Source organism: Apus apus, chromosome Z (genome assembly GCF_020740795.1).
Source record: "Apus apus isolate bApuApu2 chromosome Z, bApuApu2.pri.cur, whole genome shotgun sequence".
NCBI classification, from domain to species: Eukaryota; Metazoa; Chordata; class Aves; order Apodiformes; family Apodidae; genus Apus; species Apus apus.
The window spans coordinates 67502038-67525128 of NC_067312.1; the positions used below are offsets into that span (position 1 = coordinate 67502038).

The window sequence follows — 23091 nt, forward strand, 5'->3', positions numbered from 1 at the left end:
GTGATATTATTTATATTCCTTTTAGGGGAAGTTTCTTTCTGCAAAAACATGCCCACTGCCTGTGATTGAAGTCAGGTGAAACAAATTCCTTTCTTTGCTTACATTACACTTATCCGAAGTTGTTCTCTCTGTCTCTCTGCTTCAATCAGACAAACATTTTAATCTGTGCCTGGGCTGTTTAGAAACCTTTCCTACTGGTCATTGTTCATGTGGCTGCCTAAATATGGAAGAAGAGTTAACTGTGCATTTCTCTACTGTTGACTGCTTTCTCTGTCATTTGTGTCTTACTTCAAGCTCAAGTCCTAAATATCTAGGGGTACTTAGGAATGGCTGTTTTTGTGAAAAGGAAGAGTTTCCAATCGTTTTGGCCCCAGAGGAAAAAGCTGAAATAAATACAGAGGAAGAGAGCAGAGAGAGCAGGTAAACAAAGCTCCATGTTTCCCCTCTTTCTGACCCTCTAGCACAAAAAACCCCAACAAACCAAAACCAGGGAGTTTGGTGACCAGTTTTCTTAAATTCAGTCTCCCTCATCTTCACCTGGCCCGCCGGCTCCTGCACTGCTGCTCTGGGCTGAGTCCTGCTGCCACGTCCCATGGGTGGGCAGGAGAGGTTCCCAGCCATGCCCCTGCCACCCTGTGCATGGCCTGTGCCCGAGGCGGGGGGCAGCGGGGCCTGATGCCCGGTGTCCTCTCGTCCTGCAGCTCCCAGGTGCTGGAGGAGCTGTGGCCGGGCAACCTGCAGGGTAAGGCGTGGGGAGGCTGCAGGCACAGCTGGATGGGGGAGCGCAGCTCTCAGCTGGGGAGAGGGGCCCCTGCGACTGCGGCAGCTCTCGGGCAGAGCAGAGGTGCCTGGCGAGAGAGAAGAGGCAGCTGGGGGCTCAGCCAGCTCCCTGCCTGTCCCTGCCTCATGCACAGGAAAGCAGAAGGAGCCAAGGGAGCCCTCGGCACCCGCCTGCCACTGCTCAGAGGCTTGGAGAAGGAGCTCAGCTGCCGCCACGCCATGTCTCTGGGCTCTGTCCCCCCAAGCACTGCTTCTGCAGCCCCGCAGCAGAGGCATCGCTGCTCACCTTCTTCCTCTCCTTCTCTCTTGCCCAGTGGAGGACATTCAGCGACAGGGGCCTGGAGAGGCAACTGGAGGGCCAGGCAGAGGTGAGCATGGCTGCCTTTCACCTGCCTTGGGCTGTTCTGGGTGCCAGGGAGGAGCGAGAGGGATCATCTTGTGCAGGAGGGAGGGAGGTTCCTGCGATGCCATTCCTGGAGCAGAGAGGGTTGGGGAGCCACCAGAAACACTAGCATATCCAGGCTGGTGGCGCTGGGAGGAAACCTGCTGTATGGGGCAGGGATCCTGGGACGGCAGAGGCTCCCAGCTGTGCCACGCTCAGGATGCAGTTGCTGGGCAGCAGCTCGCTGGTGGCCCCTTCTGCTGCAGGGCTGCTCTCGAAGCGCAGCCTGCTTCTTGCAGGCTGATCCCAAGGAAGGGCCTGAGACATCCCCACCCAGCAGCAGAGGGGGACTTCTCCATGTACCAGGTGAGTTTTGGAAAGAAACGCAACCTCCTGCAAGAGGTTGAGCTGCACTCACTTGTCTCCTGAGTGTTGCCATGCAGGTTGAGCAGCCCAAGGGACAGCGAGGAGCAAGGAGACCTGCTGGGCAGCAGCCACTGGACCTGGTTCTTCAGGGACACAGCTTGGAGGAGGGCAGGATGATGAGGGCTGGGACAGGCTGTTCTGCTGTCCTATCAGCTCTCAGGAGCCTCTAAGCCAGAGCCACAAGTCCAGCTGCTGGCTCCCTGCCTGTCCCTCCGCAGTGCTCAACACGGAGCTGCAGGCAGGGCAGGCTCCATGAGTGTTGGCCTGGTGGTCTCCATTGATGGACTCTGAACGGTTTTCCTTTGCAGCAGGAAAAAGCAGCAGCAGCAGGAGGAAGAGCAAGGGGCTGCCCTGGCCCTTTGCTCTGCAGCAGAGCCCGTCCACTGCCCAGGCTGCAGGGCAGGCGGGCTTCTGCTGCAGCAGGATACTCTGGGCAGCCCCTGGCAGCGCTCTGCAGGGAGGATGACCTAATGCCCCACCCCAGCCAGGTCAGCCAGCCTGGACAGGGGTCCCAGCCCTCCCTCTGCCTGCTCCACAGGCAGCATCCCCAGCAGGGATGGGAGGCTGAGTTGTCCAACCCCAGCAAGGAGCCAGGTCTGGGGCAGTGCTCTGGCCACTGCTGTTGGAAGGCAGCTCCTCAGCCAAGTCACTGTCCTCCTGCCTCTGCTGCAGGAGCGGCTGGATGTCCTGCAGCGCCAAGGACCGGCTGAGAAGGGGATACTCTGCAGAGCTGCCAGCAGGATGGAGCTGTGGGAGGCTCTGGACCACAGCGAAGACCTGGACCTAGGAAGCCAGCCTGTGCTGCTCTTGGCTGTCATCTGGAAGGTGAGCACTTCTGACCTGCAGCTGGAGGAGGGCCTGGATGGGCTGGAGTGTGCAGGGAGCAGCGGGCTGGAAGGGAGGGCGGTGGGACAGGCCTGCTGAGGGCTCGGCCAGGCTGCTCAGGCAAACGTGGCCGGCAGGGGCGGTCGGTTTGCACAGGGCAGGGGCTGTGCTGAGATTTCTTGTTGTGTTTGAAGCCCCTGCCCGCCCCCGCAGCCGGTGTTTCCGGGATCTCCCTCAGCGCGGGGGCAGGAGGTTGCGGGGGCTGAGTGCTGGCCCTGGGGTTCAGGCACCTGAGCAACCTGTGCTGCCCCCAGCCTTCTCTTTTGGGAGAGAAAAGCATATTTGCAGGGAGCAGGGCTGCTGTTTTGTTTTGTTTTTTAACTTGCCATTGCTCGTTCTCTTCTGCTCTTTTATAACAGCCCCTGTTACCTGCCTCCTGCTCCTTTTGGCAATTCCCATCATGCTTCATGGACGTGGAGCCCATTGAATCTTTAGTTAATTGTTTTCCTGTTCTTCTAATAAAGCCTCAAGTCTTCTTTTTCAGTGAGGAAAAATTATTTTGTGTTAATTAGCCTCTGTGCATGTGGTTAGAGGAAAAATATCTGTGGTTTTGTGTGGTGGGACAGTAGGAGTCCTGAATCTAATCTCTGTTGTATGCCAAGGATTCGTGAAGCTGTTATGCAACATAATTAATTTCAACTTTAATTTTCCATACGTCCTGGTTTAAGCCAGGATAAAGCCAACTTTCTTTTACTGATTTTTTTTCTTCATTGAGCTCTCTATTGCCTAGCAGCAAGTGTTCCAGCCAGTGGAGTGATAACACTGGGATGTTTATGTTACTTCCCAGAAACAAGGACACTTTGCTCTGCGGCCTCAGATACTAGAGGAGCAGAAGAGTCACATCTGCAGCCCTCCTGTAGGCAGGAGTGGACTAGACAGACAGCAAAACTGACCAAAGTTCCATTCCATATAGCTAGGTCAGTTTGGGGTAAGGTCAGGGATCATGGAAGTCAAGCCCCTTCCTTTCTCTTTCTCCTTTCTCTTCCATCTATGGCTGGCATTTGGGGAGGACTCCATCTCTCCATCACCATTGATTCCTAGGCTCATGTATCCCTGACCCTCATCACTCTGCCCTCAGCTCCTGTCTGCTCTGCCGCTCTCTCCGGCAGCTCCGGGACATTTGGGGACTGTTTACAGCTCAGGAGATGCCGTGGGAGCTGCTGGCAGTGGGGGGAGGCAACAGGGTTTTGCACATTCCTGAACACATTTATATATAATTGTACATATTTACTTTTATCATTAGTATTAATGAATGCTGTCTAGTTTTCAATCCAGAAAAGTCTCTCTCCCACATTCTCTTTCTACTTCCCTACCTGGGAAGTGTCCCTACCATTGTTGCTGCTGGTTTCATTGTCGAACCTGAGTTAAATCGTGACATGGGATCAATGGGGCCAATGGAGATCCCTGGGGTCGCTTGGGGGCTGTGGCATGAATGCAGGTCTGTGGGGTCTATGAGAGTCAATGGGAGTCAATGGGGATCAGTGCAGTCAAGTTCATAGACTTCAGTGGGGGTCATTGGGGACATATGAGGCTGAGGCACCACTGAGGATCTATGGGGCAGGGAGGGCCCAGAAGGAATTGTGGGGTCCAGGGGAATTCTATGGGGCAGGGGGTGTCCAGAGGAGATCTATGGGACAGCAGGTGGATCTCTGGGACTGGGGAGGTCCCAGGGGCGATCTATAGGGCTGGGGGGGTGAGGGTGCATGGGGGACCTATGGGGCAGAGAGGTCCCTGGGTGGATTTATGGGGCTGGAGGTGTCTAGAAGACTGGGAGGCCCTGGGGGGGTCTATGGGACTGAGCTTTATCCCTCTCCAGGCTGATGGTGACCCCAGTAGGGTCCCTCTTTCCCAACAATGTCACCCTCTCAGGGTCCCCCCAGACCCGGTGACCCCCCAAGGGACAGGGAGTGGCTGGAGGAGACCTGGCCCTGCCTCCATGTCACACCCTGCCCAGCCCCCAGGGGTCAGCCAGACATCTGGGTCCCCCTTGGAGATGGGAGGGGTCCTCTGTGGGGGGGTGAAGGGCCCTCCCTGACACCTGAGTCCCCCTTAGTGGAAGTAGGGGTCACCTATGGAGGTGGAGGGGGGGCTCTGAAGTGGGGAGGCACACCCCTTTGCATAGGCTAAGCCTTGCACACCTCTGCCCGTTGCACACATGGCCTTTGCAGACCGCTTGGGGTTCAAGCCCTTGCACGCCCTTTGGTCCCTGAATACCCAAACCCTTGCACACCTGCTCCCCTGTGTTCACACAGTCCTCACACACGCCTTGGCACATGCTGATGTTGCACTTTCGCACATCCTGATGCTGCATGTCCTTTAGCCCTTACAGTGCCCCTTGCACACACCTTTGCACACCCTGTCCTTTATGCACACACAGCCTTCACGCATGATGTCTGCATGCACTAGTGTTGCACACTCCCTTAGCCCTTGCACACCAAGGACCTCACACAGACCTTTACATGCTCCTTTGCCATCGCACACTCCTTTGCACGTGCAAACCCTTTGCACACCCCTCCCCTTGTGCACACGGGGCCTTCACACACCCCTGTGCACATATTAATGTCACAGGCCCCTTAGCTCTTGCACACCCCTTGGCACACCCCTGTGACTACACACACCCCTTGGTGTGCCCCCTTTTCCCCTCGCACGCCCCCCTGAGCCCTTGCACACTCCCATGCCCTTGCCCCCCATGGCAGCGGGGGGACCAGGACCCTCTGTGCTGGCTGGGGAGGCTGTGTGCTCTCCTCCCTCTTCAAGACTTTTTTTTTCAAGTCACTTTTTTATCTTTTCTTGTATTTATTTATTTTTGTCTTGATTTGTTGCAGCCTTTTTGGGGCAGGGGGACTCAGCACAGGGGGCAGAGGGCACTTCCCCCCTCCCAGCACAGACCTGAGGCACTTTGTCCTTGGTGTGTACAGATCCATGCCCTATAAAACTCCCTGTGGATACGACCTGGGACTGAGCAGCCAGCCCTGCTGAAAAGGGGCAGCTTGATCCAAGAAAGCCTAAGGAAGAATACAAGCCAGAAGCAGCTAATTCCTGTGCTGCTTGTGGAGGCGTCCCAGGCAGTGGCAGGGATGAGGTCTGCAAGGGCTAGGCTGAAAGTTACTGTTCTGATCAGATAGCTGAAGATGAGGAAAAAAGAACAGCAAGAGTTTGGGGGTCTTTTTGAAAGAAGAAACTGGAGGCTACGCATAGGCCCATGGCCATTGGGTTCACTTTCCTGTTCCTTTCTAAAAGACACTGTTAACAGCTGGACTTAGTGACACCTGCTCCACTTCAGAGCCAGTTTGCAGGTGCTCTCTTCCTGCTTGCCTCTGGGCAGAGAGCAGGGCCTGCAGGAGGGAAGGGGAGAAGGGCTTGTCCCCCAGGAGCAGGACACAGCAGACTCATAGACCTGCCAGGGCGTGCTGCTGGTTTTCTGATGGCTGCACGTCTGTGTTTTTCCAGGGTTTGAGATCCTCGTTGACCACCCCCTTCCCCACGTGGTGAAGTGTGTGCAGCTCGTGCCAGGTGTGAAATGTGTTCACCTAATTCGTGTTAAAATGGAACAATGTTAAGAGTCACAGGGTGAAGAATAATTTTTTTGTTTAACATGGAACAATGTTAAGAGTCATAGAATGAAGAATAATTCTTTGTGTATAGTATTGCACACTTTTGTACACAGTAAAATTTTTATCTCTGCTTGTGCTTCCTGTTTTTGTATAGTGTAAAAAAATTTTTATCTTTTGCTTGCACTGCATGTTGCTCTCGTATTGTGTATCCTCTGCTTGCATTGCATGTGATTTTTCTATTGTGTAGCAGACATTGGGCAAACATCTTAAAAGTTATTTTTTTAGCATAAACCAGCTTTGTTGTTAACCACAAGAATGTTATAAAGCAGATTCTTGGAAATAATTAGCATAAGCTGACCCTTTTCTCGAAATAGTAATGAATATGTATCAGTTGAGAAGATATAAGTCAAATCCTGGAACTGTTTGGCGCGCGTCTCGGTGGAGCGGAGACTCCCCGCGTGCCCAGCGCTGCTTGCTTCTGTTCGCTTAATAAATTGTAGATTTGAATTAAAATCCCGTTTGGGACCGAGTCATTTATCACACAGGTAAGCTCTGCCGGGTGCCCGCAGCTTCTCCTCTGTGACAGAGCAGCTTGGCAGAGAAGGGCTGTGAGAATGCATCTTTTCCTCTCACGAACATACTATGTCCTTCAGGTCAGCAGCCGTCACTGACTTAAAATGGCTGCTCCCTCAGGCACTTCAACCCTCTGCTGTCTGCCTGCCTGCTCTGCCACAAAACAACACCTCGGCCTCCATGAGGCAGTGCCCAGCCCCGGGCGGGACGTGGCGGGAAAACCGCAACAGTGTTGCGAGCAGCGAGCCTGCCCAGGGACGGAGCAGCGGGGCGGGAAAAGGTCCCTGCGGGATTGGCAGGGAAGAGCCGGGAACAAGAGGCTGGCCGGCCGGGGACGAAGGGGAGAGTCCCTGAGACTCATCGGGAAGCTGCCTGTCTGCTGCTTGCTGCCGCTCTTTGGACAGACACTGAACCTGCTGCTGCTTGGCTTTTGGGGGCTCGCCTGCTCCCTGGGGGTCCCTGCCTGCCCGCGGTCCCTGCCCGCCTTCTTATGGGTGTTTTGGTGCAGATGGGGCTCGGTAGCCTCCGTGAGGAGGCTGGAGCCGAAAATGAGGCTTTGAGCCCTCGACATGAGTGTGTGGGCCCTCAGAATGAGGCTTTGAGCCTTCCGAATTGCAGAGGAACTTCTAAAAATTGGGCTTTGGAAGCTCAACATGAGTGTTTGGTCCTGAAAATGAGGCTCTGGACCCTAGCAAGGCATAGAAATGAGACATTCAATCCTAGAATCCAAGCTTTGGACACTCAGGAAGGAGACTTGGAGCCCTAACGCAGGCATTTGTTGCATCAGAAGGAGGGTTTCTAATCTGCAGAGGTGGCTTTCACACAAAGTCTGGCTGGACTCTCAAAATGCCACTTGGGAGCCCGAAGATGTGCATTGGGAAACTGAAAACGGGGCTTTGGACACTAAACCGGAGACACAGCCAAAGGAACAGAGCATTGGGACCCTAAAAATGAGGCTCTGGAGCCTGAAAAGAGAGTTTAGACACTGAAATGAGGAGATGATGCCTGAAAAGGAGGCTTTGGCCCTCTGAGTGAGGCTTTGGGCTCTAACTAGGATGGCCCAGATGCTCTGCCTGATGCTTTGGACAGAGCCTGCAGCAGAGGGGAACCCTGTGGTTTCTCTGTGGCCCCCTGAAACGAAGCTTTGCTGCTGGATCCGGGGCTGTGGGCACTGCAAGTGAGACGTGGAGCTGTAGAAGAGGGTTTGAGCTCCCTTCAGAGGGAGTCTCTGCTGTCCAAAGGAGGGTTTGGGCCCAGGAATGGGGCTTTGGGTTTGAGAATGAGGCTGTGAAGCCTGAGATGAGGGTCTGTGGTTTGCGCCCTGAAATGATGCTTTTGCACCACCCTCAGAAGGAGTCTTGGAGGCTCAGCGTGAGGCTTTGGAGATGAAGGAACTGAGGCTGTGTTGGCTCAGTGAGGTGCTGGGAGCCCCAGTCTTTGGCTCCCCTGAGGGAGCCCTGCCCTCCCGAGGTGGTGGCAAGTGGGGGCAGTGCTTGGGGGGCTTTGGAAATCTCCCCCCACGGCTAAGGGCCACACCATTACCTGCCCCCCCTCCAGTCCCTCCAGATGGCTGAGCAAGACAGAGGTAGATCACAATCTGTCCTGGCATGGTGCTTCTTTCCAGCTGTGACTGCAGGCTGTGGCCACCCGACCTCTGCACCAGAGAAGCCTCAGCACCAAGGAGACACAGGTGAGATGTTTGGACACCTGCAGGCTAAGTCATGGCTTTCTGCTTTGTTCGGGAGCTGCCAGCTCCAAGCCCAAATGTGGGCAAGGAGCCCCTTGTGGGTGAGAGAACCACACAACTGCTGGTGCCCTCTGAGTGGCTGGCTGGATTCTATCTCTGTGTCCAGCACAATATATGATGAAACTTCATGTTGGTATTTGGTTGCAGATGGGGCTCGCACTCCATCTCCACAGCTGGATCCTGCACTGGTGGTCACCTCACATCCCGGGGGTCAGCAAGCAGTCTTGGCTGACTTTACAGCCCCTGTACTCGTTTTTAGTATTTTTATTAGTGAGAAGTTTAACTAAATACTTTCTTTTAAGGTCCTCAAGGAGCTAGTCACAGTTCCCCTGAGGGGAAACACTGGGCATCCACCAGGAGCACTGAAGGACATCCTGGAAATATTGGAGAAGGCAGCACATGGTGGGCATCTCTCTCTCTTAAGCAGGAGACTTGGGAAGCTGATGTGCATGTGTGCAGATCCATGTGTGCAGAAGCCATAGCCTGCCTGAGCAGAAAGGGGTTGGTCAGAGCCTGGCTGCCCTGACACTCAGTGTCATGCCTTGCTGGTGAGCTGCAGACTCTGCTGCCAGTTGTGGCTGGAGCTGAGTCAAGGGGCAGCTGCTGCCCCAGTGACACCATCACTGGCCAGATCTGTTTGTGGCAGGCAGTGGTGCCCAGCTGGCAGAGCCGGCGGTGCTCATGCCTTGCTGCCAGTTGCCAGAGGGGAGAGTGCCCTGTGGGGGGAGAGGCTGTGTAGGCAGCTTGGGGGCTCACCAGCAGCAGGCTCTGTGGGCCTGCAGGAGGTCCTGGCCAGGATGGGAACAGCCCCAGCTTCACCAGCTCCTGTCCTGTGTTTCTGCGTGGTTTGAGGACTCTGGGTGACTCCTTGGGGTCAAGGACAGGAGGCAGCTGGACATGCAGCTTGAGGCCAGACACCCAGCTTGAAGGCAGCTGAAATGAAGGGCTATGAATTCAGCCTAGGATGGTTTAGCTGCAGAGTGTCCAGCTCTTCAGTGTTTTCCATGAATGACACATTGTTTGGATTGGTGACAAGCTGCACCCCCAAATGCCCTGGCTATGTTCCTAAGCATTAGCAGAATTAAAATGTCTTTCTCACTGTCTTTCTCAAGAGGCCAAGCGTGAGGCTGTGGAGGAGGCACTTCAGGAAGATGAGTCAGGGTCAGTTTCTGCTGAAGGAACAGGAGCAAATCAGTCAACAAGCAAGCCAGGTAGCTGCTGCTGCTGCTGTTCTCTGCCTGCTAACCACCTGTGGTGAGACTTATTCCCGCATCTGCAGGCTCTAAGGCCAGGTTGCAGGGCAAGTCATCCACACTTTATATGTATACCTAGACCATCTCAGGAATAAAGTAAGGGGTTGCATTTTGGTATTGTAATCGGCAATAACCAGCCAGGAAAAGAATTTAGAATTAATTTATTTATTTGAGATAAATGAGCAAACAGCGCTGGGCACGCCGGGCGTCACTGCTCCACCAAGACGCGCGCACGGCTCCTTGCGGGGTCCTTTCTTATACAGTTCTTCTTCCCGCTGTTGCAAAGCTCTGCCCCCTTCTTGGAAAATTCCATCCTCTGCGTTGTGGTTGCCGCTCTTCAGGACATGCGCAGTCACTCAAAATGTTACTTAACTTATGGTTCCATACACCTGATTATATAACAGGGTATAGCTTCCAACATTAACCCTCACATAACCATTACATAACATTCAACATTTTACAAACATGAACATAACTCCTAACACTTAACAAACATAACTTCTAGCATTTGACATAACTTCCAACATATAGCAAACATAACTTCCAGCATTTAACAAACATTGCAGTTTAACATTCAACCTCATACATTCACATTTGATCAGCAAATTAACTTCATGATTCACCTATAACAAATTCCCCCCTTTTTCTTTTTATCCTCAATTTGCTGATCAAATCTTGAACCGGCTTCTTTAGCCGCTCCAAAAAAGGAAGCATTCTCTATTTCAGTCAGTTTGTAATGTTGCTCTTGCAACACTTTCAGCTGCACAGTCTCTATTTGGTTTTTGACAAAGGCCGCGAGCTTATTCAAAATACAAGGGCCAAAAGTGAGAGTAATAAGAAATAGAATCAAGGGCCCTAATATAGTGGACACTAGAGTTGTTATCCAAGGTGTTTTATTAAACCAATATTCGAACCACCCCTGCTGTGCTTCTTGCTCACGTCTTCGCTGATCGAATCCTTCTCTAACTTTTGCTAGGGAGTCCCTCACGACTTCTGTGTGATCTGCATAAAAACAACATTCTTCCCCCAATGCTGCGCAAAGACCACCCTGTTGCAGAAACAAGTCCATCCCTCTTCTATTCTGTAACACCAGTTCAGATAGAGAAGTGAGCAATTTTTCCAAGTATGATATAGATTTCTCAATTCGTTCTAAATCCTCATCTACAGCCGCGCGCAGCGAAGTCAGTCCCTGATTTTGTTGTGCTATAGAATTAATTCCAGTTGCTGCCCCTGTAATTCCCAAACCAATTAGGGTAGCCAGAGTTATAGCTGTTATAGGTTCTCTTTTCTGTCTTTTGTAATTTTCATTATCCCAATATATGTACATGCTATCTTCCTGATGGTATAATATTCGTGGGACAATTGTTACTTGAATACAATATTCTTTGCTCTCATTAAAAATTGCTAATGATAAACATGGGGTTAAGCCTGTTTTTGAGCAGATCCACCATCCTTCTTGCTCTGGTATTGCCCATTTACTATTAGTCTTACTTATTTCTTTATCCCAGAGACCACAAAGTCCTGTCTTTGAGAGGGGTACATTCCCTAAACAAGTTCCTTTCCCCTTTACCTGCTGTAGAGTAAGCCCTGTTTTCCTTTCTCCCCATTTACACTGTAAGTGGTTATCCTCATTAATTAAATTATAAGTGCTATTAAGTCCTATTACTTCATAAAAGGGAGGCCTTATATCATAACACAGCCAACAAGAGAAGGTAGCATTGGGGTTTGTGTGACTGAGACCTGATATGCTACTTGAATCAATTTCCACAATGGATCGATATCATCATCTTCCGCAGTGGTAACCCTTATAGGGGTTTCTGTAGAACCTAAAACAGTTGGTGTAGTCTTTTGTTCCCTCTTTTTACCTTCTTTTAGAAGTTTATTGGGACCTATAGGTGGCTGATCTATAATTTCCTTCTTTTGAATAGAGATTAGGCCTCCTCTATCTGTCCCAGGTTCCTAATATCTAATTCCCCAAGTTTTTCCTAACAGCCATCCTGGATCTTCTGGCTGTATAACATTAAGGATTATGTTATCACAATTACTAACTCTTATTTTTACCCTTCCTGGTCGCCAGCTTGCACTCCGTTTATTCTTTTGCTTTTGTTCATTTTCAGATCAGAGTGGGGTACAACCTTTTTGTGTCCATTCAGTCCTTAAAAACTTGTCTCTGTGTGGAGGAGTCCAGGAGGAGGCAATGGTAACACATTCACAGTATGAACAATAATATTGATTAGGACTATTACAATACCCTCTCCATGGATAAGAAGCTGGACATAGATAATAAGGTCTCTGATTCAGACATGGTTTTATAGGTACTAAGTCACAGAGTGAGACAACAAAGCTGGGAGAGCCTGCTGTGATATTGCGTGTAATTATTTGAGAGTCCCCCCACCTTGCAAGGGTCCATTCATAAGGTTTATGAGGATTATCTCCCTGTATGCCAATTATCCAAATTATAATAAGCCAAACTCCTGTTTTGCATTCGAATTTTGTTCTACCTCTTATCCCCATGGGAGTGAACACATCTCTTTTCATCAGGCCCAGCATTATTAGTCTCCACACTTCTACCCCTCTGCCTCCTTCGTCTACTCCTTTGCAGGGAGCAACGAGGTATATTCTTTTCTCGGCAGCAGTGGTAGTCTTCAGGAGTTCCTGGAGCCTTTTCTCTTACAATTTCTCTCTCTGCTCAACTCCCTGTGGTGGCATTTCAGAGGTCTTTTTAAGTTTATCTTGTTTCCTAATCCCTCAGGCCTCTCCCAATTTCCCTATCCCACTCTTCCTCAGTGACTTCCTGAAAGTTTGCAAATATAACTTGCTTTCCACAAAACTGCTTAATAATCCTTGTGAATTTTATTCCGCTAACATGGTGAATTAGATTGATTAGAAAGTATTGCAAGGGAACTAATTCAAAGTGATCTCTATTTTCTAACACGTATTGCCCCTGTCCCCAGTGGTTCTCATCTGGTTGACCATCAAATTTTGTCCACTGTCTGTTTAATATTCTTTGCCAGGACTGAAAGAAAGTGTCATTTCTAAATTTCTGATCCCACTGTTGGCAGAGGTATAAACGTTGTAAGGCCACCCTGTTTACCCACAGAATCCTTTTGCAATGCCCACACAGAATCTTTACCCAAAATTCACAGTTTCTATCCCCACAGTGACAAGCAGTCCTCAGAGCTAAGTCTATTCGTGCTGAGCGTAGAAGATGTCTTCCTCCTGACGCTAACAGCTCCTGAGGCAGGAAGACTGCCTCAGCAACAGAAATCGATCCAAAAAGCTCCTCAATTAATGGTCTCAACAGCTTAGTCCACCGGGACTGCCGTCGAGCTTCCCACTCGTCCTGAGTCTGCATGGGATTTATGCCTTTCAAGTGATTTTTAGTCTCATAGGATCTGGTCCCTGAGTCACCGTCCACTCAGGCGGTCGGATGGGTCCTTTACTTGCATGAGTCCATCCTCTCTCAGCTGTTCGAATGGCTGTATTTGTTGTAAGTAAAACAACAAAGAGTCCTTCCCAGCGGGGTGTCAGAGATGATTCTTTCCAGGTTTTTACTAGCACTTGATCTCCAGGTTGAATCCTATGTATTGTAATGTCTAAAGGAGGTCTCTGGACCACCAACCCCTTCTTTCTCAACTCCTGCCTTCGTCTCATCAATTCAACTATATATTCCTGTAAGATTTTATCTTCAATTTTAGGATGTTCTATTGGAACCCCAAAATCATATGGCATCCCATACATCATTTCAAAAGGGGAGATTCCTGTATCGGTACGAGGTTGGGTTCTGATATATAATAGAGCTAGTGGTAGACATTTTACCCAATTCATTTTAGTTTCTATCATTAGCTTAGTTACATGTTTCTTTATTTCTCCATTCATTCTACCTTTCCCGAGCTCTGTGGATGCCACGGAGTGTGATATTCCCATTTGGTCCCAAAAAGCTCTGTTGTCTTCTTTAATAATTTTTGAGGTAAAGTGCAGGGCCCTATCTGAATCAACCACAGCTATAGCTCCATATCTGGGAATGATTTCTTCTAATAAGATTCTAATCACTGTTTTGGCTGTGGCTCTGTCTACAGGAAAAGCTTCTACAAAATAGGTAAGATGGTCCACTAGCACCAATAAGTAACGATACCTCCCCACCTTAGGCAATTCAGTAAAGTCTGTCTGGATCTTTTCAAATGGTCTCTTGGCTATTTCCCTACCACCTTGAATTTTCTCTCTTAGTTGTCTCTTATTCACCTTTTGGCAGGTTAAACACCCTTCCAAAACCTTATTAGCCATTCCATAAGCCCCTACACAGACATATTTAGTTTCAAATTGATCCACTAAAGCTTGAGTTCCCCAATGGGTCAGCTGATGTAATTTCCCCATTATTTTCTGGGCCAATCCCTTCGGAAGGGCCTCTCTGCCATCCGGCAACATCCACTTGCCACTCTGTTCCTTTGCTCCTACTTGCTGTAATTTTTCCTTTTCTTTATCTGTAAAACTTTTAACCACATGGAATGATTCTTCTTCATTATCCAATTGCTCTAATACTAATAGTGCTGCCCTTTTGGCTTCCTCATCAGCTAAGTTGTTTCCTCGAGTAGTGGGTTTAAAACCTCTCTGATGTCCTTTTACATATAAAACAGCTATCTTTTGTGGGCCCCGTAATGCCTTCAATGTTTCTTTAATTAATATTTCGTGGACCAATCTTTTCCCTTGGGTATTGATTAATCCCCTTTCCTCCCAGATTTCTCCAAAAGTATGAACTACTCCAAAGGCATATTTAGAGTCCGTGTAAATTGTTCCTATCTTATCCTTTAGCACTTGTAGGGCCCTCAATAGGGCATACAGTTCACAGGCTTGGGCTGACCAGGTTTTCTCTAAGGGACCTGATTCCCTAATTCCTTGGATAATCATATCTCTCAAATCTTCCATATTAGTCCTATGTGCTGGATTTTGATTGTCCCAATTGGGCCGCTGTAAAGGCCATTTATTATCTGCACCAGGTCCCTGCTGATGTCTTTGATCCCAGTTTCTCATTCCTGCCCTCCTAATCATCTCCCTTTCCTCAGCTGTAAACAATATTCTCAAAATTGCATGCATTTCATCCCAGGTATATGTACTGGGGCCAAGGAATTGATCTGCTCTTTCAGACACTCCCAGAGGGTCTTCTAATAAGTTTCCCATCTCCTTTTTAAATTCCCTCATGTCCCCTGAATTCAGGGGTACTGATACAAATCCTACTCCTGGCTGTGGACCTCCCATTGCAATTTTCCTCAAGGGAAAGAGATGATTTTCTGATTTTTCCTGCTCCCTTGTTTGGCTCCTAGTAACCCTCCTGTTTTCTCCACTATGATTGAGAATGGGAGGTAATGAGGGTGAGGAGTCCTGCTCCTGAGAAAAAGAGGGGGTGGATTCTGAAGCTTTTAGGACAGGACAACTGGGGACTGGCACAGAAGGAGGAGGGGAGGGAAGGTAAGGAGGGGGTGACATTAGTAGTAGTTCCTCCAATCTCTTATTCTTTTTCTTTGAACTCTCTCCCCCCCGCAGGGTATACAAGTAAGTTCTAGTATCTGATCTAATCCATAAGCTTGCATACTCACTTTCTTCCAGGCTATGAGGTTCCTTACTGTTAACATAGACATTTAAAGCCTGGCATATCCAGTCTTCAAATGATCCAAATACTGGCCAATACAGATGATCTTTTCTAATCTCCTTCCCACCCCACACTACCATACAAAAATGTACCATTTTCTCTCTGCCTTTTCCTTTCCTAGAGGGCCAATCTCCCCAGTGTTTTAACATTATTCCTAAAGGACTATCTGGAGGGATAGCTGGCAACCCTCCCTTGGAGCTGAGACCAGTTCTGGTTATCTTCTGTCCCATCCTCCGAAGCCTATCAGTCTCCCTGGGACTGAGCTTCCTATAGGGTACCGAACTTTGTATTCCTATCAGTCTCTCTGTGGGCTGATCTTCCGAAAGTGCCTTCTCTTACACACCAATCATTTCCCCTCGCTCGTGGCTCACGCCCTCACGGGCTATGAGAACCACACTACTAGAGGGTCTGCACTCGCTTCATCCTAATAGGACGTCTCACTCATTCGCACTTCCGGGAACCCGCACTCTCCGACCGAACGGAATCCGCTTACCGCTGTGTACCCTTTCCTGAGTCCTTGTCCAGATCTTGGTGCACAAAAATTATGGGGAACTGCAGTATTTATTTTAGTTCTTTGCTCACTTATCTCAGGGTTCAGAATACAGGATTTGGCACGGTCGTTCCAGACCCTGAGACCATCCGAAGATGGGGGCGCCCTCCTGGGGGCAGGAACTCTGGCCAAAATGCCTGTATCCGAGTCACGGCACCAAATTGTAATCAGCAATAACCAGCCAGGAAAAGAATTTAGAATTAATTAATTTATTTGAGATAAATGAGCAAACAGCGCTGGGCACGCCGGGCGTCACTGCTCCACCAAGACGCGTACACGGCTCCTCGCGGGGTCCTTTCTTACACAGTTCTTTTTCCCGCCGTTGCAAAGCTCTGCCCCCTTCTTGGAAAATTCCATCCTCTGCGTTGTGGTTGCCGCTCTTCAGGACATGCGCAGTCACTCAAAATGTTATTTAACTTACGGTTCCATACACCTGATTATATAACAGGGTATAGCTTCCAACATTAACCCTCACATAACCATTACATAACATTCAACATTTTACAAACATGAACATAACTTCCAACATATAGCAAACATAACTTCTAGCATTTAACAAACATTGCAGTTTAACATTCAATCATATACAATCACATTTGATCAGCAAATTAACTTCATGATTCACCTATAACAGTCAGGGTCAGTTGCTGCTGAAGGAACAGGAGCAAATCAGTCAACAAGCAAGCCAGGTAGCTGCTGCTGCTGCTGTTCTCTGCCTGCTAACCACCTGTGGTGAGACTTATTCCCGCATCTGCAGGCTCTGAGGCCAGGTTGCAGGGGAAGTCATCCACACTTTATATGTATACCGAGACCATCTCAGGAATAAAGTAAGGGGTTGCATTTTGGTATCATTTGTTCCTTAAGATGTTGCTGCCCTGATTTACCTCCACACAAACCGCAACCCAGTACAGGAGAGGCGTCGGCATATCCCTCCTTCCTCTTCCCCTCTTAGATAACAATAGTGTGTGTAAATATTGAGGTGTATTTATATATGAGTACATGTATAAGTATTTGGTGTTTCAAAGACCCTATCTCTCCTGAACCTTTCCTCCCCTAAATTGTGTTAAATTCCCTAATAAACCATTTTAATTAGTTAAACTATAAATTTGCAGTCAGTCTAAATTTGTGGGTGTGGTGGGAGGCAAAATTCAGTATTCCACCTTAAACATCAGCTTGTGGAGGCTGCTCCTCAGAGAAGCCAGTGCCATGTACAGACCCCTTGGTTCCACTAACAAATTTTTCCAGTAAGGAAGGCAAACAGTGTTTTAACATCCTGACAAATCATGCCAGTTGTGACACAGGTTCTTCAGGGACTGCAACAAATGGGGTCAAAACAGAGGGAACTGCAAAGGGCTGAGGTGATGCTGTGGTCCTGCTGAACCACACAAAGCTCTCCACCTACAGGGCTTCTAGCTGTGGCATGGAGTTAGTCAAACCATGCTGGCTCTCTTGTTTTGTGTGTGGTGGCAAGAGGCCCAGGGCTCTTGGCTACAATGGAGTGAGGTTTGTCAGGCTGTGCAGACTGACATGTGGCTTTTTCCTTTTCTCTTTCAGCCAGCAAGGATGTGGCTTGAACTGCCTATTTCTTGGTGACCAAGAGGTTATTATTTTATAGAACAGAATTATAGAATCATAGAACTATTCAGGTTGGAAAATAGCCTTGGGATCACAGAGTCCAACCATCATTCCTACTCTACAAAGTTCTCCCCTAAACCAGATCCACCAACACCACATCCAAGCGACTCCATCCAGGGACGGTGACTCAACCTCCTCCCTGGGCAGCCTATTCCAGTGTCTAACCACTCTTTCTGTGAAAAAAAATTTCCTAATGTCCAGTCTAAACCTCCCCTGTTGCAGCTTGAACCCATTCCCTCTTGTGCTGTTGCTAATTACCTGTGAGAAGAGAGCAGCACCAACCTCTCTACAGTGACCTTTCAGGTAGTTGTAGAGACTGATGAGGTCTCCCCTCAGCCTTCTCTTCCTCAAACTAAACATTCCCAGCTCCTTCAAGTGTTCTTTACAAGATTTATTCTCTAGGCCCTTCACCAGCTTTGTTGCCCTCCTCTGTACTCCCTCCAGCACCTCGAGATCTCTCTTGAATTGAGGTGTCCAAACTGGACGCAAGACTCCAGGTGTGGCCTCACCAGTGCTGAGCACAGGGGGACAATCACCTCTCTACTTCTGCTGGTCACAATATTACTAATGCAAGCCAGGATGCCATTGGCTTTCTTGGCCACCTGGGCACACTGCTGGCTCATATTCAGCCCCTTGTCAATTAGAACCCCCAGGTCCTTTCCTGCCAGACACTTTCCAGCCACACTTCCCCAAGCCTGGAGCGTTGCCTGGGGTTGTTGCGGCCCAAGTGCAGGACCCGGCACTTGGCCTTGTTGAAGCCCAGACCATTAACATTAGCCCAACTATCCAATCTATCCAAGTCTCTCTCTAGAGCCTCCCTATCCTCATGGAGATCAACATAATGGAACCCAGTGGGACAGGGGTCTTCTGTGGAGCAGATGTGCTGCTGGGGATCCCTGGGGCACTGGGTAGCTTCCGAGCAGTTGGGGATCACTGGGTTGGGTTAGCAAGAGCTCACTGGCAGTCCAAGCCAGCTGTGCAACCAGCTATCCCAGCAAGGCTCATGGGATGCTCAGGAACTTTACTGCCTTCTTTGAGGGGCAGTTAGTTCAAGCAGGTGGCCAGGCTCCCTGCAGGCACTCCAGAGACACTCCAGTGCTGTTTAGAGCTAAAGCTTCAGAGCTCTGCCCAAAAATCCTTTGGGAGAGACCAGAGCCTTCCTGAAACCTGGAGAGGGCCAGTTTGCTCCTTGACTGCCATCCCAGGAGTTGCACTGGGAATGGTCTTCTCAAATGGAGCAGAGGTGCAGGCTGGCAAGTGACCCAGCCACTGGCTTTCTCCCTCCAAGGGAGACCACTGTCATGTGTCCAGGACTGCAGGTCTTGCCAAGGTTTGCAGGGCAGGTGCAGCAGCTCCTGTGGCACAACAGAGACGAGAAAAGGCACAGAGGGAAAGGAGTTGCAATGGGGTCAGTGATACTAGTTCTCAGTATTTCCCCTCCGGAGTAGCTCCACCTCCTCTGTAGCTCCACTCTTTAGTAATTAGGGGGTTGACTTGATGGATTCATGGTGGCCTGCCTGCCTCTGACCCTCCTGCCTGGGTTTGTGTTTCCTCTGCAGAAATGGCTCAGGAATTCCAGCAATTCCTGGAGAAAATTCCCAGTCAGCTGAAGTGCCTCTGAGAGCTGGTGAATAAGAATCTGCTTTGGCACATGGGTGCTGGCAGGAGAGCACAGGCTCTGGTATCTCTGGGGTGCACCAGGCTGTGAGGTATCTCCAGGATGACAGTGCAAAGGTGGCTGAAGGGTGTGGGGAAAAATCTGAACCCTCTGCATCTGCCAAATGTCCCTTCAGCCCAGAGTTCATCTGTTCTGAGTTAGCTCCATAGACACCTTGTTTTCCCACAGCACTAGCAACCCTGCTGCCAGTGGCATCCCTCCCACCAGGAGGGATAAGGGCAAAGTGGATCTGTCTGCAAAGGAGAGCTTGTGCTGTACCAGCTCAGCTGCTTCCATCAGACCAGTCACTGATTTTATTCCAGGCCTCTCAAGCAGGCCAGAAGCCAAAGGCAGCTGGAGAACAGGGAGGCCAAGGTGCAGTGCCAGTACATCTATGCCTCCCAGGATCTCCTGGTCCAGCAGCAGCAGAAGAGGGAAGGGCAACAAGACAATCAGCCCTCTCACCAATGCTTCCACCCCCAGCTTGACGACAGCCCCAGCAGTGTGGTCAACAAGCAGCTGGGAGGCTCACAGCCCAGCCCCATGTGCCACAAAGGCCACAGTCCCCTCAGCTCTTCTCACTGGATGCCCCTGCCAGAGGAGCTCAAAGCCACAGCCACAGCTGCAGCCCATGAGCACCAGCCCAAGGCCAGCAAAGCCTCCAAGGGCCCCGGTGTGCCCCTCCCCGACCTGAAACAAGGGAAGTCCACCCAACAGTCCAAGTACTGTTCAGCTGGCATTCTCTATTCACAGCGCCAGACGCACAGGGGATAGCTCCTCCAAAGTGTTTGCACCTTACAGGGTAAAGTGAGAGATAGATACACAGCTGATACTCAATTCTGTGTAATATTTCTAAGAAATGGTTTAGATATTCATTAGTCTCCTGAGAAATCATTTAAATAAGTGTCCGCCCATTATCGCATGCATGTTAAGTCCATGAGGGTCTCCTGGGGGTCATTTACTTCACCCTTGAGTCTTCCTCACAGGAACTTTTGGCCACAGGAGTAATCCTACTACTAACTGTTATAGCAACTGCCTCTGTAGGCTGCGTCCTACCATGAGGCCAAATATCATTCTGAGGCGCTACAGTCATCACCAACCTTTTCTCAGCAATCCCATACATCAGCCAAACCCTCATAGAATGGGCTTGAGGGGGATTTTCAGTAGACAACCCCACATTAACCCAATTCTTCGCCCTACACTTCCTCCTCCCCTTCCAAATCGCAGGCCTCACCCCCATTCACCTCATCTTCCTCTACGAATCAGGATCAAACAACCCACTAGGAATCGTATCAAACTGCGACAAAATCCCATTTCACCCCTACTTCTCCACAAAAGACCTACTAGGATTCATCATCATACTCACCCCACTAATAACCCTAGCCCGATTCTCCCCCAACCTACTAGGAGACCCCAAAAACTTCACCCCAGCCAACCCCCTAGTAACACCACTCCATATTAAACCACAATGATACTTCCTATTTGCATATGCTATCCTACGCTTAATCCCCAACAAACTTGGAGGAGTCCTAGCTCTCGCTGCTTCTGTACTAATCCTGTTCCTAAGGCCGTTCCTCCACAAGTCCAAACAACGCATAATAACATTCTGACCTCTGTCACAAATCCTGTTCTGAACCCTAGTAGCTAACCTACTCATCCTAACCTGAGTCGGTAGCCAACCAGTAGAACATCCATTCATCATCATTGGTCAATTAGCCTCCCTCACCTACATCACCATCCTCCAAGTCCTCTTCCCCCTTACTGAGGCCCTAGAGAACAAGATATTCAACTACTAAAATACTCTACAAGTTTATAAAAACATTAGTCTTGTAAACCAAAGAATGAAGATTATACTCGTTAGAGTTTCCCAAACCAAAGCATGAGAAAAAAAGGGCTCAAACCTCTATCTCCAACTCCCAAAGCTGGCATTTTTCATTAAACTATTCTCTGACCATCCACCTAACTGCCTGAATCACCCCACAAGAAAGCCCCTGCACTAGCTCCAACACAACAAACAGAATCAACAGTAAACCCCACCCATCCACTAAAAACATCCCCACCCCCAAAGAACAGAACATAGCCACACCACTACAACCCAACCGAACAGAGAATATCCCCCCACTATCAACAGTCACCAGCCCCAACTTCCACCCCTCAACAAAACCTCCCACCACCACTCCTACAACCAACATCAGAACAAACCCAGCCCCATACCCCGTAACACGCCAATCCCCCCATGTTTCAGGAGAAGGGTCGGCCGCCAACGAGTTCTGTCTCCTGTCCCGTTTATCTCTGCTAACTCCACAGCAGAATTGGTTACAGTGGGCATCCCCAGTCGCAGTTGAATGGCTTCTTTCTTCTTCAAGGACCCTTGTATTTCTTCCCTAAAACTACAGATAAGCTCACACAAAAGGCTTTTACAACTCCCTAGCAGTAGGCCCAGATGAGAGATGTACACCCTACAAGCAGTTAACTATTTGAAGCCAGAGTTTGGTTAATGCTCTGTTTCACACTCTCGCCTCTTGAACCTCCTGGCTTCCAACAGTGCCAGAGCTGCCACACACACGGATGGACCGGGACCACCCCTTGCCCTCAGAACTGCCCTTGGCTTGCCCCTCTCTCCAGGGAAAGCCCGTCTGAGTGTTCACAAAGCCCAAGCCCAAACCTGGGCTGCCCCTACGGGGGAGGGAAAGAACTCATTCCATCAAGAGCTAGTTTATTCTGTTACAACTCATTGATTGTTAAGTTTTGTTACCTCTTTGTTAGCTGCTAAGTGTTGTATTACCTCTTGTGGGGAGGTCTCTCACCACAGCCTGAGTTGCTAGGACACCTTGGCTGAGGTGAACATCTGGCATTTATGGCACCAGCTAACAGGGTGATTTCAGCTGGCAGCTTCCCTGGTAGGGAGGGAGATGTCACCCTTGCAGTTCTCACTGCCTAAGGCAATGCCACCCCTTGCTGCCCTTAGTTTCTGACTTTGCTCTGCCTCTGTTGCTGGGTCTGTTCTTGTCCAGGCTGGGTCACTTTTCACTAACACTTGCCAAGTCAGACGGGGTTTCAGAAGAGTGCCCATGAGCGGAAGGGCAATTTAAAGCATCTGACAGCAGAAACCTCAGGGGAGCCTAGCCAGGAACTAACTAGGCATTGGCTCATTGCAGCCACCTAATGCAGAGGTTTGGAAGAAAACCCTCCCAACAACTCATTCTTTTCAGTGCTTGCACAGACAGGTTATGCACAACAACCACCACAGCACCAGGAAGACCAAGAATCCCACAGCACCGATGATGAAGTAGGTCCAGACTGAAGTAGACTTTCCTGCATTTGACTTTGTCTTCCCATCTATGCCTGGAGGAAGAAGAATTCTGCACGTTAAGAGTGAACACTATGGGTAATCTCACAGGAGCTGTAACATTTCCTCACCTTCAGCAGCAACAAAGAAATGCCCCAAGCGCTTGAAAATCAAGGCACTCTGCAGCCTCTCTTTCTCCTCTCAGCTTTGTTGACGCTCTGGGATGGCTGTAACCCAGTGCTCCCGGTGTCACAGGTTTGCCCCCCTTTCTTGGCCCTCCTTCCCACGTGGGCACAGTTTCTTCTGTGCTCACCCCCTTCACTCTGTGCCACTTCCCAGCGCTGCTGCACAGAGGCTCCCTGAGCCTTTGGGACAGGCTGTCCCACTGAACAGACCTCATGAGGTCAGAGGGAGACACACGGGGAGCACAGTGATGTGACCACTCGCTCCTTTGAGCAACAGGGACCAAAACCCTCCCTGTGGCAGGCAGGGCCAGCTCCAGCTCTCCCTCCCCAGCCCCACACCCACACCCTGGGGGGACGGGGTCAGGCCCTCTCAGGAGACACCTGAACCTTGCTCTCTCTTCTCCAGCACGGGCACTGCTTGCATGCCCCTAGTTTGCAGGGCTTCTCTCCCACTTGAGGCCTCCTGAAAGACTGCTCAGTACCTGGATTCTTTCCTGAAAATTCCTATCTCCTGGCCTGGCGGGATTCCTT

At 49.8% G+C, this 23091-nt stretch overlaps 1 long non-coding RNA gene and 1 pseudogene across 1 annotated transcript; both read left to right on the plus strand.

The window, feature by feature from the left end:
- Positions 1 to 1819: 1819 nt before the first annotated feature.
- Positions 1820 to 6493, plus strand: LOC127395716 (uncharacterized). The gene is made up of 3 exons (XR_007891844.1): positions 1820 to 2076; positions 2261 to 2413; positions 5924 to 6493. It is a non-coding gene; the product is annotated as an uncharacterized LOC127395716 (long non-coding RNA).
- An 8467-nt stretch (positions 6494 to 14960) lies between these two features.
- LOC127396031 (cytochrome b-like) lies at positions 14961 to 20882 on the plus strand (annotated as a pseudogene).
- Positions 20883 to 23091: the final 2209 nt, after the last annotated feature.